Here is an 18,996-nt window from a genome sequence, read left to right on the forward strand (position 1 = left end):
ACTAACGATGAATCTCACCCTACATCAGGCTGACCAAACCAGATGCCCTTCCCAAGCAATATGTTGTCTTAAAGATGCCACCACTTTTTAGATCTAAACCACCATCTGAAGCCTCTCGTGCAAGTGGATTCTCTTGAGTTCTGGTTGCTTTCTTTCCCTCAAGGAGTTCCATTAGTTTGGGTTACTCCAGCAGCACAGGGCATAAGAAATCTCCTATCATTTTTTATGTTCAGTAAAAAGTTAATATTTTTATTTGGAAAAATCAAGTCACACACGAAATCTCCTATCTTTTAAAAATAAAAAAATTAGAGGAATTTGCCTTACATTGAAGTAATAGGTAGGAACCAAAACACTACTCATCAATCCTTCCTTCCAAGTTGTCCACAGGGATTGCTACATCTCACACCTACCAATGGTAGGTATATGATGCCTGAGTAGAACCTCGGGAAGGAGGGAACAGCTGCAAACCTCAAAACTGAGCACATCTTCCACGGTTCTGGGGCAATAACCTGTCAAACAAAATTTATTGAAAAATATCCTCTAATAAATGGTGATGTTGAGCATCTTTTCATGTGCTTCTTGGCCATCTGTATGTCTTGCTTGATGAAATGTTTATTTAGGTCTTCCACCCATTGTTTAATTGGATTGTTTGTTTTTTTGATATTGAGCTCCATGAGCCGTTTGTATATTTTGGAGATTAATCCTTTGTCCATAGTTTCATTTGCAAATATTTTCTCCCATTCTGAAGGTTGTCTTTTCATCTTGTTTATAGCTTCCTTTGCTGTGCAAAAGATTTTAAGTTTAATGAAGTCCCATTTGTTTATTTTTGTTTTTATTTCTGTTACTCTAGGAGGTGGGTCAAAAAAGATCTTGCTGTGGTTTATGTCAAAGAGTGTTTTTCCTATGTTTTCCTCTAAGAGTTTTATAGTGTCTGGTCTTACTTAGGTCTTTAACCCATTTGGAGTTCATTTTTGTGTATGGTGTTAGGTAGAGAAATGCAAATCAAAACTGCAATGAGGTATCGCCTCACACTGGTCAGAATGGCCATCATCAAAAAATCTAGAAACAATAAATGCTGGAAAGGGCGTGGTGAAAAGGGAACCCTCCTGCACTGTTGGTAGGAATGTAAATTCATACAACCACTATGGAAAACAGTATGGAGATTCCTTAAAAAATGAAAAATAGAACTACCATATGACCCAGCAATCCCACTACTGGGCATATACCCTGAGAAAACCATAATTCAAAAAGAAACATGTACCACAATGTTCATTGCAGCACTATTTACGATAGCCAGGACAAGGAAGCAACCTAAGTGTCCATCAACAGATGAATGGATAAAGAAGATGTGGCACATATATACAATGGAACATTACTCAGCCATAAAAAGAAACGAAATTGAGATATTTGTAGTAAGGTGGATAGACCTAGAGTCTGTCATACAAAGTGAAGTAAGTCAGAAAGAGAAAAACAAATACAGTATGCTAACACATATATATGGAATCTAAAAAAAAAAAATGGTACTGATGAACCTAGTTGCAAGGCAGGAATAAAGATGCAGACATAGAGAATGGACTTGAGGACATGGGGTGGGAGGGGGAAGCTGGGGCGAAGCAAGAGTAGCATCAACATATATACACTACCGAATGTAAAATAGCTAATGGGAAGCAGTAGCATAGCACAGGGAGATCAGCTCAGTGCTTTGCAATGACCTAGAGGGGTGGGATAGGGAGTCTGGGAGGAAGGCCCAAGAGGTAGGGGATATGGGGACATATGTATGCATCTGGCTGATTCACTTTGGTGTACAACAGAAACTAACACAGTATTGTGAAACAATTATACTCCAATAAAGATCTATTTAAAAAATCCTTCATTCAGTCACTCAATAATTAATTAATGTATTTATTTATTATATATTTACTCGATTAATTATTGAGTGACTGCCAGGTACAAGGCGCTTTTCTGTCTCTGCTCCACCCCCAGATGTGAACCCCAGCCCGCTGTCCCTCTGTTGTACAGGAGACCCTGAATCGAGGCAGCCTCTTCTCAGACGGCAGAATAAGTCACAATTATGGGAGGTGAGGAAGGCCTGCCCTGGGAAACTCAATTTAAAGTGGCAACGCTGGCTCACAGTTCAGCTCCTACACAAATTCCCCCAATTCTAATTTCCTCTGACATGAATCTACCAGGTCTAGGCTGGAGCACTCTAACTTCACATTGCCTGTGGATTTACCCAGGAAAAGGGACACCATAAGCCCAAACGAAGAGCAATTATTTTTTTTAATCTTTTTGCAGGCTTTAAACGATTTCACTCACTTGTCTTGCCCTAACCTGGCAACATCCACACCATCGACTTGTGACTCTAGCACCTCTGCTTTCATGAGCAAACCACAGCTGTCCCAAAGCGACACTGTATTTCACTTCCCCGAGAGGCTGTATCCAAGCATACTGCAAAATTGAGAAGGGTGGGCAGATGTGGGGAGGGAAGGAAGACCCCTTCACTGGGGCAGAGGAGCAACCTCAGGTCCCCTGCCACACGGCTAGTTTTGTTCTGACACCCCAGGCTGGAGGTATGGCATGTTTCACACATGCACCAATTTCATTATGTGTTTTGGGTCAAGGACGGGAGTGGGTGTGCTCACACCTGCAGCCGCTGAAGCCCGGGGCTGTGCTCAGTAAGGTGAAGATGGGGAAGCTGAGGTCTAGCAGGACCCATTAATTCATATGAGCATTGTCCTAGCTGGCTGGGCTGGAAATGAATTCACTGCAGGGTGGTGGCCTCCTGGCCCCTGCTGTTATAATCAGGGCGGGGACCACAAAGAGTTTTAATTGCTAGTAATATAAATGGAACAAAATTGTTAAATACAGTTTCTTCCTCTTTTCCCCCCACCCTGCATCTTTAATCTGTGATTGAAAGGATATGATGATCTTGGGTGTATTAACAGTACAGAAGAGAAGAAGGAAAATCCTGTGATGTGAAATATTCTTGAGTGAGAAAAGGCTGTTTCCCCCTCTTCTTCCTCTCTCTCACACTTTCTCCTGGAATCCCCCCAGTACAAAGTAAGAGAGGTGATGGTTTTGGAGTGCGTGTTTTTACTGGACTTGAAAGGAAAGATGTCAAAAGAAGTCCAGAACAAATCCCCCTTTTCACCTGAAGTAGGACAAGACCCGTGGCCGCAGCATTCTCCCTGCAGCACCAGCTTGGGCTGGGTGTGGGTACTGCTGATAAGGTCTCAGTAATTCCCCTATTTGCAGGATCTGGAGCTCCTCTGCTTGACAACTGATGAATAAGTTTTCTTTTGTGGGACAAGAATAGGTGAATTCTCCCCATGAATTCCCATCCTAGGGACCAGGAAAAAGAGCCCAGGATCCCTTCTCTTGGCCTTCACACCGTGGGAAAGATGACCCAGAGTTTAAAAGCCTGATAAATGCCCTGGAACAGCTTTGAAAATCACTCAGCGTGAGCACTTGCCCCCTGAACAAATGTCTAAGCTGTATCGCGACTGGAATGCCTCTCAGGTCGTTGACCCAGTCCCAGACACAGAGCTGATTCTCTTTGTCAATAGATTCATGCCACTTGTCTCCTTTCTGAAAACAGTTTCTAAAGAATTATCTGGTGAAGTCAGTTTCCTAGGAGAATCCATCACATTTCCTCAGCAGATATTTCCACCCTTGCAACCCATTAGGTAAATTTAAAGAACAAATTAGTCCTCACTGTCGGCCACTCCCACTCCCATCTCCAATTCACTGCTTAAATCATGCAATTTTCTCAGTGGATCTGAAGCCAAGCTTTCAGATCAGAACCTTTCAACCATGAGTATATAACTCATAAGAACAATCACCGAACAACTGCTTTTTCAGTTCCTCCCATCTGGTATCTGCTCCCTTGCGAATGGGGTGCCCACCACTAGGAAGGGTTCAGGTTAAGGTAAGCTAAGTCTTGAAAAGAGAGAGTTGAGGGAAGAGCAGCAAAATCAGAACTGTCCCAGGAGGCAAATGTTGGTCAAGGGTTTGAAACCCTTCAAGTAGCTATTTCTGCTCTGTCTTGATATCGCCCCCTTCTCCAGTTTTACATACATGTATCCTAGAAACAATGCCCAGCCACTCACCAATCAACAGCTGCGAACTTTAGAAAAGGGTCAGGCCCCCATCAGAATCAGAATAAAACCTATTTTGATTCAGTTGGCATCTGCTAAACTGAATTAGGAATCATAACAGCACAGTATAGTGGAAAAAGCAGACTTCAGAGGCGGGCAAGCCACAGTCCATATTTTGCCTCTACCACTTAGGTCAGTGTGATCAAGGCACGTTCCTCTCTGAGCCTCTGTTTTCTCCTCTGTAAAACTGAAATGATTATAGTTATCTCATGTGACTCAAGTAAGAATAAAATTTTTTAAGAAGAATGAAATGATGACAGGTGTTTAACACAGTTGGGACAGTATCACAAAAAATGGCATCTACCTCTCTCCATTCTTGTGGTAACTACAGCTATTGAGACCCTATCATTAACTGGTTCTGACATTTTTTTTTTTTTTTTGCGGTACTTAGGCCTGTCACTGTTGTGGCCTCTCCCGTTGTGGAGCACAGGCTCTGGACGCGCAGGCTCAGCGGCCATGGCTCACGGGCCCAGCCGCTCCGCGGCATGTGGGATCTTCCCGGACCGGGGCACGAACCCGCATCCCCTGCATCGGCAGGCGGACTCTCAACCACTGAGCCACCAGGGAAGCCCTGGTTCTGACATTTTGACAGGTCTTGGTTTCCTTATTTATAGCAATTGACAAACAGTGTCGATAGCCGGTCTAGTTACTCATAGCAATTGTAATATTTATGCACCAAACACCAAAACAATAATACATCAAATGATAAAAGCAAGTATTTTGCACAAAAGGGGAAAAGAAAAGGCTGGAAAGAGATGAGATGTAAATTCACAACTTTAGCTGCACATTCTCGCAGAGAAAGGAGTTTTACTGTATCTCAATATGTCATTTTAACATCCAGTATAACATTACAGAAGCACATTTTATTGAATTAGAGAACTTCAGGGTCATTAAGTCCAAATCCTTATCTGTTACCTGAATACCATTTAAAATGTCTTTTACTTTTAATTTACTTTTCAGTGCACTTTTTTGGAAAGGTTATTTGAGGATTCCCTGAGATATGCAAAATTGTCATAACCCAAGATTAAGAGGTTAGAAATGATAAAGGGAGGTTATCTTAAGAGAATCCTCTCAGTTCATATGTACTGAGCTTTAACAGGGTCTATGCCCTATGTAACTCTTCCAAAGAGATGGGTTAGAATAAACTTACAAATCTAAATCTACTGGTCACTCCCTAGGATGCCAAGGCAATTGGAAACAGATGATGTAATGACAGGCGAAGTTCACTTGCTAGTTTCTCTAGACCAGTATTTCTCAAAGTCTGGTGCACATCCCAAGGATATCTAAATCCTCAGGGAAAGGTGGGGTGATGAAAATGGGGCTCCATCCCAGAACTCCTGAAGAGAATCTTTGAAGATGGTTCTGAAATTAGCATTTTTCACAAAAATTCGCATTTCTCATAAATTCTGGGTGTGAAACTATATTTGTAATATGTGAAAGAAAGTGAAAAGGCAAATCAGTTTAGTCATCATTGAAATGAGGCAAAGTAGATTATATATTAACACAGAGAAAGAGGAAAACAGAAAGCCAGGCATCTTCTTAATGTGCTAATGTGTAAGAATGTATCATTTAGAAAGCATCCATGAAACTCGTTCTCAACTCAACTGCATCTGGGATTATCTCACCAGAAACATTACCCAAGGCTTCTAAAATGATTCTCAAAGTTTACTCACATTTAAAATAGAAGGATAGAAGCAGAGAACCTTCATTTGCCTTAATGTATTACTCAAACACTCAATACTACATTTTTCTTAAGACTTGAAACATAAGTTCTTTAGAGAAAGAAAACCCAGTGGGGGAAAAAAACATTGTTTTGTTGGGTATGACCAACACAATTCTAGAAAACAGGTTAATTTGCATTCAGCCACATGAGGATAAACTCTTCAGAAAGATTCTCAGGAGATAATAGTGGAGAACTGTTTAACTTAAAATCATAAACAGAAAAATTTCTTAAATTTCCAAGGATAAGAACCTGAACCCTCTTCCAGTTCATTGAGGGACATGGAAAGTGTGACTAATATTTACCAAAGGCTGAATTCCTCCTATTCAGTCTATTCTAACTAAAGGTCCTGAAAATCTAACTTTAAAACTTTATCACACATTAAAATATTTTGAAATAAAAGGAGTAAAAACATGATAAAGAAAAATTCAAACTCATACCACCCATGAGATAGAGTTTATAATTTCACCTTGGACATGAGACCCTGTAACCTTATACTTACCAGCATTCTCCTCTCACTTTCCTTATTCCTGTATCTTTTTATTCCTCTATTTATATCTGGATAGATAGATAGATAGATAATCACATGCCATTCACCTAAAACCATACTGAGGAGATTGTGTAAAATAATGAGATAAAAGTTAAGATATACTAAGTATTACAGAATTCTTAGAAATTAAAGACAACATCTACCTGGGGTGATCAAGGAAGATTTCACGAAAATTTTAAACAGTCCTGATAAGAAGTGTGGAGTTCAACAAACAGGGATGACCCAGAAACGACATTATAAAAAGCAAGAATATGAGCAAAAACATGAAGGTCAAAAATGGAGGTTAGGGCTTCCCTGGTGGTGCAGTTGTTAAGAATCCGCCTTCCAATGCAGGGGACATGGGTTCGAGCCCTGGTCCGGGAAGATCTCACATGTCACAGAGCAACAAAGCCCGTGCTCCGCAACAAGAGAAGCCACCGCAATGAGAAGCCTGCGCACCGCAACAAAGAGTAGCCCCCACTCTTAGCAACTAGAGGAAAACCCGTGTGCAGCAGCAAAGACCCAATGCAGCCAAAAATTAAATAAATGGATAAAATAAAATAAATTTTAAAAAAAAGAAGGTTAAAATTAAAGAAGGGCATGGCTCTCTTGCTACTTTTTCTCCACGTATATTATCAGTCCCCATGTCTTGCCTATTAGACTCCTTCAATATAGCTTCCATCTTTGCTTTATATTAAATTCTCTTTATCATTTTTCTCATTTATACCTTCAGTGCTTTTCTCCACCTAGACTATAGTGACAGTCTTCCACTCATTTTTCCTCTTTGGATGAATCCACGTACTGCTTGGTTAAACGTAAATTACAAACATGATTGAGTCCCCAGTGCCTACTGAACGAAGTCCTAAATCCCTATTCTAATATTTAATGTCCCAATCCATCATTCTAGTTTTTGGCTTCAAAATGTCCCTTAATGCAGATACACAGAGGTCAAGGAACAAGTAAAGAAGTCAAGTCACAAGAGGACCAACTGAAAAGCCATGCATGACCTTGGAGAGCCCGGTCTCAACAGAGTGGTGGGAGTGAACCACAATGGGTATGAAAAAACGGAGTCATAAAGGGGAGCTAAAGAGCTGAAAGTAGCTAGTGTACATAATTTGGGGGGCAAATTAGCCCAAAAGGTGATAGGATGGTATGGTAGGGGAGTTAGAAGTAAGAAGAAACAGCCTCTTGCTGGTGTTGGTAGTAGAAGATGGTGGTGGTTGTGTTACTGTTTGTGGTGGGCTGGATCGGGAGAGAGGAGAGATGGAGCCTCCGAGTCCCTTATCCAAAATCACAGCAAACAAAGAGAGGTGCTCACCCACAAGCAGGGAAATATGAGGAACAAGTCAAAGGCCTTTACTAAGCCAAGCATCTGCGCAGAAATCTTGAAACCATTTATAAGAACCACAGCTTTGAGTAGAAAATTCATTTCAGCGTATTTTTGGAAAGGAGGAGGCAATATTAATTAGATATAAACTTATTTGTGTATTTGTGTATTCCCCCAACTTGCTTCAGAAAGAATCTAAGGCAGCCACAAAGCGCTATGTGCTGGATAAAAGCCACCACATCCTGGATATGAGCTAAACTCCTTTGGCCACCAGTCCTATAAGACCCAAGCAAATAGATCATAAACAAAGAGCTCCAAGCACCACGCTTTTAAACAGAAGGAAATAAAACTAGGAAGGGCCATGATGAGAAGGGGCACTTTCCCCAGGTGTACCTGAGTGCTGAACTGGTTCCCACCACATCAAAAGCAATGGTACAGCCCCTAATTCCAATTGCTGAAACATTTTAACAGCTGGGAATTAAAATAAGCTGTCAGCCAGCTCAAAAAGATTTTTTTAATTCAAAATAAACCAGGCTAACAACCTGCAGATGTTTGGAAAGAAAATGTTTGGGTGACTCATTTTCAAAACCCAATTCCCTAACTTTGCCATTTCAGAGTTTCTGAATGGCTGCTACCTGCCCTTAGCTTCTAAACAGGAGATAAACTGTTAATGCTGGCATTTTCAGACTTAACAGTGGCCTCTCATGTTGACGAACATCATGGATTCCATCTGGTCAGCTGGGAGTCAAGAGCAGAGAGCTGGTCAGGTTACTGAATGTGTTATGGAGCCCCTGGTCCTCCAGGGATCCCTCAGTCGCTAATAGTAGATGGAGTTAATCAGTTCTGCCCAACAGTCTTTGCACTCAGGTCTGCATGAACTGTTTTACCACATTTCTTAGAATAAGTACAGATAATCCCTGTTATGGGTTGAACAACAGAATAGAAACAAGGTGAGGAAAAGGGGGAAGAAGAGACTGCAGAAAGAATAAGTAATAGCACAAGACTCAAGATAAATGGCCAAGGACAAGTCAGCAACTCAGCACCCACCCAAGGATGACCATGAGAAATACATGCATCAGTGGCCATCAGTGGAGGAAGAGCCCTCCAGCTTCTCCACCTGAGAACCATTTAGGTCATTTATGGCTCAGCTTCTTTCAGCTGGGGAATATGAAACAGACCATAATAATACATGCAGTGCTAAATCTGGTTCTAAAATCTGGGGGGCTGTTGGACATCAAAGTGATGCAGTAGAGGTATCAGATTGCGGCCAGTGGAATTTTCACCCATTCCTATCCAGTAGGTGATTTTGCCCCTCCTAGAAGTCCATCGCTTCCTCTTCACTTTCCCTGTCTTAGTTCAGACTTGCTATAACAAAGTATCGCAGACTAGGTGGCTTACAATCAACAGAAATTTATTTCTCATAGTTCTGGAGGCTGGGAAGTCCAAGATCAGGATGCCATGGGTCAGGTTCTGGTGAGATCCCTCTTCCAGGTTGTAGACTGCTGACTTCCCATTGTGTTCTCACACGATGGAAGGGGTGAGGTTGCTCTCCGGGGTCTCTTTTATAAGGCACTCATCCCATAAGGCATCACCTAAGAAAGTCTCTACCTCCTAATACCATTACACTGGGAGTGAGGATTTTAATATATGAATTTGGGGGACACAAACATTCAGTCTATAGCGCTCTCCTAGCCTCAAGTTGCCAGTGCTGGGAAGCTGCCTGTGGCTTCTGTGTCTGCCTCTTTGGGGCATCCATATGCCTTCGCATGTTCCCTCACTGAGGGTCTCACACACAGCAAGTACAACAATGATCTGCCTACGAGTCCATCTGCACTTCTCATCCTTGAAAACAGGGTTGTGTCTTGTCATCTTTGTATCCCCAGCACCCATCATAGGACATGCAATCAGTAATTTGCTGAATTATTCAAGAAGTTCATTAAAGAGAAAATTATTCTTTTTAAAGAGGCTAAACTCAAAAATCTCAAAAAAAATTTTCTTTAGAGATAAACTTTTTCCAAAAATTTTGATGACCTTTCCTCAGTCAAAATGACCTTCAAGACCAGAAGCTGAAACAATAATAGAATGCCTTTGACTAGATGTTATTTGATCATACTAAGAGTGAGAAGAAAGATTTCTCAGAAATATAATACATTTATTTCTACCTTTGGAGCCCGCTCATGTCTCAATGATATAGGAAAAATGAAAGAATCTTCCCAAATCCCTTTGAGCCTTATTCAAAACTAACAAAAGGTGAAAGCCGTCTATACTTGGCTATAAGAGAAGAAAAGGCAAGCAGGAATGAAGTGTTCCATTGATTCTATTTGCTTTTCTCATCACATCCACCTAATTGGGAAAGGGGTAAAGAGTCCCTACTCTGCCATCCCACATACAACTAAAGACTGGCTCACCAAAGAGGCAATATCCTTGATAAATGAAATCAATTGACCACCAAGATTGTGTTCCTTTCTAGCAAGGCTCTGTAGCCAAAAGGACATATTCTGAGCTTGATTCTCTTCTACGTCACAGACAATAGACCTTCTCTAGCCATGATGACGTCAAATCTAAATTGTCAAAGTCAGCTACCTTTCAGTTTGACTCTACTCCTTCCTAGTTATGCCACCCTGGACAAGTCATTTCATTTTGTCAGTCAGCAAATATCAGCGAAATGCCTACTATGTGCCAGGCCATACCAGATGGTGGAGACATAATAGAAGATGGATGGATAAACGTGGTCTCTGCTCTCACAGAGCTTAATCTGGCCCTCCTCACCTCAGCACCCCTTTCTGGTAAACTTGGGCTCTTGACACAAAGGTTCTAATTAGGAATAAATGAGATAACATATCTCAGATGTCAAACACAGAACATGGTCAATAATAGGGGCTCATTAAATGGAAGAGACTATTATTATGATTAACCAAATGAGATAGTGTCAACCTTTTATAAACTGCAGAGTAAATGCAATTGTTCCTGTTACCATTTCTATTATAGAAATTTTTAGAACAAATTGTTAAAATAAAGCCAGCATAGGTTTCCATCTATTAAAAATGCAGAATTTTATGCACATCTAAACTTAAAGTGTGAAACTCTGACAGCCTATGCCCACTGCAGATGCTAGAAAATGTTTTTAAGTAACTTCACCTGCCAGCGCTACACACCATAAGTAGTCTATGCACCAGCTATACCAAATAGCTTGCAATTCCCTAATAGAATAAGTTCATTCACCCTGTGTTAATGAGAGCCCGTGCAGACTTGGATTCTGTGGCACCACTTTACAGTGTGTCTTCTGGACAGTCTGGAAGTCAGGGCTTTGAGGACAGGAGTCACATTTACCTTAACTTTCTAACCCTAATGGCTTCTAGCTTGGTTCCTGGGAGGTAGGAAGGATTTGGTCCATAAATGTTCCCTAATTTAAAAGTAATGAATGGGGCTTCCCTGGTGACGCAGTTGTTAAGAATCCACCTGCCAATGCAGGGGACATGGGTTCGAGCCCTGGTTCAGGAAGATCCCACATGTCACGGAGCAACTAAGCCCATGCGCCACAACTACTGAGACTGCGCTCTAGAGCCCTCGAGCCACGACTACTGAAGCCCACGTGCCACAACTACTGAAGCCCACGTGCCACAACTACTGAAGCCCACACACCTAGAGCCAGTGCTCCACAACAAAAGAAGCCACCCCAACGAGAAGCCCAAGCACTGCAACCAAGAATAGCCCCCGCTCGCCACAACTAGAGAAAGCCCGTGTGCAGCAACGAAGACCCAACGCAGCCATAAATAAATAAATAAACAAAAATTTTTTTGATTTAAAAAAAAAGAAGTAATGAATGAACAAGAGGAGAAAGAATGGAATATATTACTTATGCCCTAACCATCTTCTTCTATGTAAAATAAATCAAGCTAGAAGCATAGGTCCTTATGTTTTCTACTCATCTGGAATTCAACATGCATCTAATAAACACAAGAGTAACTACGGTGTGCCCAGCCATGTACGAGACCCTATGAGTGATACAAAACAACACTACACACAGCGCACACATTTTCAAGCTTTGGAGGCTACAGAAAACTGTGGACATCATATTATTCAAACCTATCATTTTATCAGTTATGAAACTGAAGTTCACAGAGTTTGATTTGTCCAAGATCAAAAAATGGCAGGTAACATATACTTTATACATACCGTGTGCCAAATACTTTATGTGTATTATCTCCTTTAATGCTCAAAACCACACTTTGAAATAAGGACTATTATTACTCCCATTTCACAAATGAGCACACTTAGTATTAGGGAGGTAGTGATTTGCCCAAGACAAAGCCAGATCTAAGAAGGAGGCCATGTTTCACACACACACACACAGTCCAATTCTTGCACTCCTCACGACACCAACTAAACAACTGAAAGATCTGAACACAATACATGAGCAGAATTCCAAGCAGGAACTCTGCTAAACCAGTACCTATCAACACAGCAGAGCTACACAGGCAGTGACAGACCCCCGGCTTCTGCAGCTCACCAGGGGCCCACGACGAGGGTGCACAACAGCTTGACACTTCTCATCTCTCTTGTTTATTAAGTTCAATTGTGGTCACTTTAATATAAGGAAAAAAGGAGGTAATCTTACTCTTTCCCCTACCCGTCCCAGCCCCGTCTGTCTCTCTGTCTCCCTCCCTCTCTCTGTCTCTTAGGCACAAGGATAGAGGCAAAAAGAGCATGTGTGGGACCACAGGCCCAGAATCATAGATCCAAGCCACACATTCACTCACTTCAGCAGAGCAGGACATCCCAGGGTCCATCATAAATATCTGTCTTACCGCCCCTGATCCCCTGCCCCCCAGAAGCTACTAAAGTCCTGGGTTAGGGAATCAAACTCCTCTTTGAGGCACTCCTGCCACCTAGTGTGAAGAGATCTAGATGAAAAGATTTGGGTCGATAGAAGAAGAAACACAATACCACCTCCGAACTGCAAATCATGTTCGAATAAATATCATTTACTCTCCCCAGACTATTTTATCAGCTACAAATCAAATGAGCATTCATAGGTCAAATGCGGTAACCTGAGGCCATGATTACAAACCAGGTGAAGACTTTATGACGCTGGATTGCAAAGAAGGTACCATGGGCACAAATTCCAAGGTCGGCCACACTTACTTTAAGACCAAAATCATGTGTACAAACTACAAGAAATTTCAAATCAGCAGGGACCAATCCAATGAGATTTTATTTATATCCACTATGAAATTGTTTTTCCTAAAAAACCACAGTTTGGAAGAAACACATTTTTCCTGATATTGAAACATGGGAGACTCTATTGACTTTTTTTGTGTGTGTGTGTGTGTGTTACGCGGGCCTCTCACTGCTGTGGCCCCTCCCGCTGCAGAGCACAGGCTCCGGATGCGCAGGCTCAGCGGCCATAGCTCACGGGTCCAGCCGCTCCGCGGCATGTGGGATCTTCCCGGACCGGGGCACGAACCCGTGTCCCCTGCATCGGCAGGCGGACTCTCAACCACTGCACCACCAGGGAAGCCCCCCAGCAGAGTGATTTTATTCAAAGGTAAAGCGAGGTGTGGAAAGCCTGCTTCTACCTTTCAGAAAATCCTCAAAACCATATCTCACGTTGGGCCGTGGAAAAAGTTTGGAAGGAAGAGAGGTCAGGTTCGTAACTTCTGGGAAACCTTGGAATGCAGATATTCTATGATTCTGAGTTATAAAAAAATTCATTTTGTTCACCAGTCAACCAGGTAAAGGGTAAAACTAATGTCCTCTAATGGGAACGAAAGAGTCAAACAAGCCCCATTTCAGTGTGGATGGACCAAAAAAAAATTGGGGTAAATAGAGTCACTCTTAATCAGAATCAAATTCAGAGAGTTGAAATTCACAGCACTTGCACCCACCCAGCACCTGCTCCCTCCAATGAGCACACATACAAGCAGAATGTGCAGTAATCTTCAGCTCTCAAATTATCTAGGAAATACGGACCTTTGAGGAGAAATGCTGGAAACCAGAGTGCCAGTCAGATCGGGTTCACAGGCTGGCAAAACACCACTGACTCGTGTGGGAGAACAGGAGTGAGTCTGAGAAACAGCCTCTTCAAGCCCAACACAGGGAGTCCAGTTACATCATAGGAGGTGAAACCACTTCAAAGCCTAGATATTGGCAGCCTTAATCCCACTAAGGATTCAATTGAAATACTACCTATTTCACCAGGTCTGGAGCTACAAATCAAACAACTTAAATTCCTCCACGGAGCCTTGGGTAATGATCAAGATGCCCGTGTCTTCCTGACCCACTCATCATACTGAGTACAGTTTGTCTTTATGTACGTGTTTCATTTTTTGGAAAGCTATACAAGATGCTGGAAAGGCATAAATTAAAGAGGTATTTGGAGGAGGGGGGAGGCATAATTTTTTTTTAGCCTTGCCACCTGTAAAGTTCTTCAAGAGCCGCAACTGATAGAAGCTGAAATGCAAGAAGGGAAAGAGGCAAAAAGTGAGAGTCACACTATAAAAATAAGAAAGGGTCCAGGAATGTGGCTGTAAGCCCAGGATTCTAAACTGGATATCTTGAATAATAATTCTTTAAAAATATTCTCCAAGAACAGAGGCTCCCATCCCTAGATTTAGATGATGCCAAGGAGCTCCTAAACCCCCAGAATGGCATCTTGCCTTAGAAGGGTCTAGAAATATCAAGGAAAGATGAGTTTAAAAACATACAGAAGTCCTACTACATCTCCACCAAACATTCCTTCTACTTTTTGTTCACTTTCCCTTCATGCTTTTTATCACCTCCTGGTCACTCCCATCTCCAACTTAAAATGTTTTTCTTCTTTTCTTACAACTGTTAAAATTTCATACCCAACACCTACAAGAAGACTTTTCTGAAAATCACATAGTTTTGTAAAGCTCTTTCCTAGAGCCCCACCATGACTATAACCCAACTGTAGTGTACCTTAATTTCCTAATTGTTCATATATTTGTTTGTTCTATTTCCAAGAAGACGATTCATTCTTCAAAAGTACTATGCTTAATTATACTTCAGGATTCCCCCAGCATCTACTTAGCCAAACAACATAGTAGATAATCAGTAAACAGTTGATGACTGACTCTAAATTCTAGATTAACTGTAGAATTTAACCTGAGTTGGGTCTCATACCTCTAAGGTCCTGGGATGGGATGTGGCCAGGGAGGCAGGATAGTATGCACAGGAAAATGGTTGTTCCATCTAAAGAAGGAGTGAGTTTACCATGGTTTTTTATCATTTCCCGTGGTCTAAGCTAGAGATTTTTCTTATCTCATGCTCCAAGACTACAAATGACATCTTACATACTAAGAAAGCAAACAATGGCTGCTTTAAGAAAGGACACAAGAAATTGCAATAAAAGACTTCCCATCCCATATTCATCAAGTCCTAAAAGATTTGGAGCCTTCAGCCAAGTTCAGTACAAACAGCATATGCCTGAGAAGGTCCGGCCGACTTGGGGTGGTTTTCAGAAATCAGTGCCCAAGCAGAGAGAGAAGGCTTTTAAAGGCAAGGGTCTGTGTCCCAGAGAGCCTGGGAATCTAAGATGACACTGCCTCTTGCTCTGGGACAGAGAACTTTGCTGCAGAGAAAAATTAGCTCTGCACAAAAACCGACGTGTATGAGAAGCCAGATTCTGATTGAGTTAGAGCCAGCCTGAGGCACCATTTTCAAGCAGAGCATGCTGGCTCTGAGCTCCCTCACAGCTCCCTTTTCTGCACCTGTCTTTCTTCTTCCTATTTAGCATCCTCTAGGCAGGCCCCTGTGCAAACTGCTAGATTCCAGGACTCAGCTCTGGAGTCCCACCCACGACGGCTTTTCTCAACCATCACTCACATTCTCTAACTTTTTCCACATATGAAGCACCCAGTTTGGAAAGCCATCTGACAAACTCATAGGACTACAAAATTTCTAAGCAAAAAAGTTACCTAGAGATGATTTCATCTGACCCCTTCCACCAAACGGAGGCCACAGAGCTGCGTGCTTTGCCCTAAGTCCCACAGCTAAGCAGTAGCAGAACTGCGACCACTCCAAGCCACCTGACTGGCAGTCCTTTGCTTTTACTTCCACATCATTCAGTTATTTATTCAACAGATATTCACTGAGCACCAACTACATTCCAAACCCTGTACTAAACTGACAAACTGGGATCAACAAGATACTAGAGACTAAAGTTCAATATTCCTCTTTAAATCATTTATTCATTCAATAATAATTCATTGAAGACACACCATGGGGTAGTGTCTGCTTAAATGTTCGTCTCAGGAATATGTGAAAATGAATCATTCTGAGGGCTTTGTACTCTGTCAACTTAGCTAGTCCAAAAGTAAGTTTCCCAGAATTCCATCCTCTGTATGGTGCAGGTTAGGGAACAGCCTTCCACAGACATCTCCACTGACTCCCACAGTTCTGTGAGGTCAAATCCCTCCAAAAAACCCCTTATTCTGTATCTCTCATAATGGTTCTCCTTCCCTGACTGAATCCTGGTGTGGTAAAAACTCCCTTAAATTTCCTTTAATCCAGGACTTCTGAAACACGAATAATGTTTGAACTCAAAAAAATTTTGCAATTTCCTAGTGTGGACAAAAATTATTTTAACTGTGACCTAAATATGTACAAATGTTGATCAAATATGTACAACTATTGATATATAACTATAAAATAAGTTTAAATTTTAAATATGAAGAAAACTGAAAAAACACTGACAATCAAGTCAGTTACATGAATTTAACATGCCTGACAATGTCATTTGGCTGAAATGAAATCATGAATGAACGTTCAGGACAGGTTCCTTCGAGATCCCGAGACAGTACCACTGGGTACCACATGATGATTCAATACTTCTGGCCCTTTTCTATTTTCAAATAATTACAAAGCCTTCTTTTATACAAATTTCTGGGATGTTACTTAGCCTTCACTTGGTGCAAACATATCATTATCACTCAGTTAAATTTAAACCTAAGACTCCCAAGTAAATATGAAGAAGTTTACTTTGCCAGTGTTGGGGTCTCCCTCCTCAATCCCTCCCTCTTCCCCCTCTTTCTGCCTGGGGACACCATCCCATCCAGGCTTAGTTGGATCAGGGGTGCTGTAGGGCTTCTCAGAGGAGTGATATTTGACATTGAAGAAAGAGTGGCATTGAGCGTAAAGAACCAACTACTAAGAAGGGCTGCAAGGAAGCCAGGGCAGGTGCTTCCCCATGCTCTTTAGGTCCCACCATAAGGCGGGATGATGCGCAATACCAGTTCCATTTTTACAGAGAAGAAAACTGAGACTCAAGATGGGTTAACAGACTTGCCAAAGATCACAGCTTGTAAATCTTGAGCCCAGAAGTCCTCTGCTTTGCTATGGACGGCCAAGCTAGCAAGCTGGCCACTAAATGCATAACACTTCGCTATTGTTCTTTAAAGTTGCCAGATTTTGCAGGTCACTTGATAATTTGGCCTCTATGTGTGAACAAAGAGTTGGTTTTCAGGGCCAGTCTCCTTTTCATTCTTTAGCCTCTCCTGCCCTCCTGTGGTTATACAGGGTTATAGCCACCTGGGCTTTCTTCCTACAGCGCAGGGAACACTGATCTAAGTGTTATCCAATTGCTTTTAAATGCAAAGAGGTAGTGCCTGCATGTTTAGAAAGCCCAGCTCAAGAGGAACTGAATGCCAACGTATTGATAGATCATGGAAATTAAGGGACAGAGTGGTGGGAAAAGGATTCCCCTAGACAAAGCTATTTTAAGTTCTGGACCCATTGGCTCGTCCACCTGGCTCGTTTTGCTGGGTAGGAACAATGCCTTCAGTCAGTTATGAAATACACAACTGCCTGTCCCTGGAGAGAGGATATCTGCATGAACCCTACAGGCATGTGAGAACAAGACCTCATCCTTGGTCTCAAACAAGTGTTTGAGAAATGACTGCAAACAGCAGTTAACTACTCGTTTTGCCCTTTATTCTTCATAATCCTTGCTAACTTCAGATGAGTTCAAGTGTGAAATGGACATCGCCCCATCCCAGGGGAGGAGACTATAACATACAGCTAACAGAGCAGTTCATTTTTCAAGACGAAAGACTTTTTATTGCCAGGAAAAATGGCCAACATTCACCGCTCTTATTGGAGACGGGAGGAAACTGGGATTAAAGCACACAGTGAAGAATTTAAATTAGACGCAAGGAAGAAGTTTCCAAAGGGAGTGTGAATGATAATGTTGTATGTTGCAAAAGAAAACTGACCTTAAAGTCTTGAGGGCTGGATTTTAGTTCCTGCTCTGCCACAAACCAGCAGTGTGACCTCGGGAGGGTCGTGTCACAGTTCTTGGTCCCCTCATCTGCAAAGAGAGTGTCACACTAAACAATAACTGTCCATTCAACCCTAAATATTTATAAACCTAAGATTCTATGATGCTTCCTTTGGAGGCTGACAAAGAGAGAGGCAGGGAGTGGTGGGGATGGTGGGAGAGGAATATGTTTAACTGTTTCCATTGGTTTGGACACAGATGTACTTGCAACCAGGGGAATGATGAAAATGACCTTCCAGATGACCTTCTCTTCCAAATTCTGGGGAATTTAGGGCTCCTTCTCAAAATAGCCTGTCTGCCTAATGGAGAAAATCCTAGCATCTCAAGATTTTAAACCTTAATGATCATCTAACCCCCTCCCTTGACTGATGCTTGAATCCTACCACTAGCATTCCTGCTCCTTCTTTTTTCTTTTCTTTTTTTTTTTTTTCCGGTACGCGGGCCTCTCACTGTTGTGGCCTCTCCCGTTGTGGAGCACAGGCTCCGGACGCGCAGGCTCAGCGGCCATGGCTCACGGGCCCAGCTGCTCCGTGGCATGTGGGATCTTCCCGGACCGGGGCACGAACCCGCATCCCCTGCATCGGCAGGCAGACTCTCAACCACTGCACCACCAGGGAAGCCCCCTGCTCCTTCTTAAACACTTCCAATGCCACAGAACTGGTTATTTTCAAGGCAGTTCGAGCAGTCCCTTAAAACCTGGTCATTAGAGAGGTCATCTGCATACTTAGCTAAAATCTGCCTCGAAATAAGTAATAATCACTGGTCCTAGTTTTATCTTTGGAGTCAGAGAGAATGAATCTAATTCCTCTTCCTCTTAATAGTTATTCAAATATTTAAAGGTATTTATCTGTTTCTTGTGAGACTTGTCTTCTAGCACCCATGGTCTTTTCAGCTCATCCCTGTCTAGCTTGGTTTTAAGTCCTTTTACCATCATGTGTGTTCTCTCCAGTCCAGATCTCTTTC

This window comes from Monodon monoceros, unplaced genomic scaffold, assembly GCF_005190385.1.
Source record: "Monodon monoceros isolate NGI ecotype Baffin Bay Population unplaced genomic scaffold, NGI_Narwhal_1 Super_Scaffold_18, whole genome shotgun sequence".
Classification (NCBI taxonomy): Eukaryota; Metazoa; Chordata; class Mammalia; order Artiodactyla; family Monodontidae; genus Monodon; species Monodon monoceros.